This window comes from Penaeus monodon, chromosome 33, assembly GCF_015228065.2.
Source record: "Penaeus monodon isolate SGIC_2016 chromosome 33, NSTDA_Pmon_1, whole genome shotgun sequence".
Lineage (NCBI taxonomy): Eukaryota > Metazoa > Arthropoda > Malacostraca > Decapoda > Penaeidae > Penaeus > Penaeus monodon.
Window position 1 is genome coordinate 15,868,633 of NC_051418.1, and position 427 is coordinate 15,869,059.

General features: G+C 50.4%; 1 protein-coding gene across 1 annotated transcript in view; it reads left to right on the forward strand.

Annotated features, from left to right (window-relative positions):
- Positions 1-6: 6 nt before the first annotated feature.
- The window catches only part of LOC119594089 (telomerase reverse transcriptase-like), a 15,290-nt gene continuing 14,869 nt past the window's right edge, over positions 7-427 (forward strand). Inside the window, exon 1 of the mRNA XM_037943144.1 lies at positions 7-189. The gene's annotated coding sequence lies outside the window, so the exon portion shown is untranslated. The remainder of the gene's footprint in view (positions 190-427) is intronic.

Consider the following 427-nt stretch of genomic DNA (forward strand, 5'->3'; position numbering starts at 1 on the left):
GACGTGCGGACACTGCACTCCCTACGCAATCCTGGACTCCCCGTTTCCCAGGGGGTGGGGCGCGCCAGTCTAGAATTTTCCAAGATATACAGGCAGTGTGCGGTGGAACGGCGCAGCTCAACAAGTGGCGATTGGGCTTCTGGGGACGTGCCACCGAGGATAGGGGGCGCTCCGGCCCGGGGAGGAGGGGTAAAGGGTAAACATGGCATCCACCCCAGGGCATGTTCCTCTAGTATCCCATGCTGACACCGCTATATAGTGGATTATAACAAAGGAAGCAACTGGACAGCTCAAGAGACTTGTATTTTCCTCTCGAAGATTAAATTAGACATACTTTTCAACATTCACATCCACAAATTCCTATCGAATCCATCCAGCGAATTAGTATGAAAAGATTGTTGATTTTATATAAAATAGTAGGGGGAGG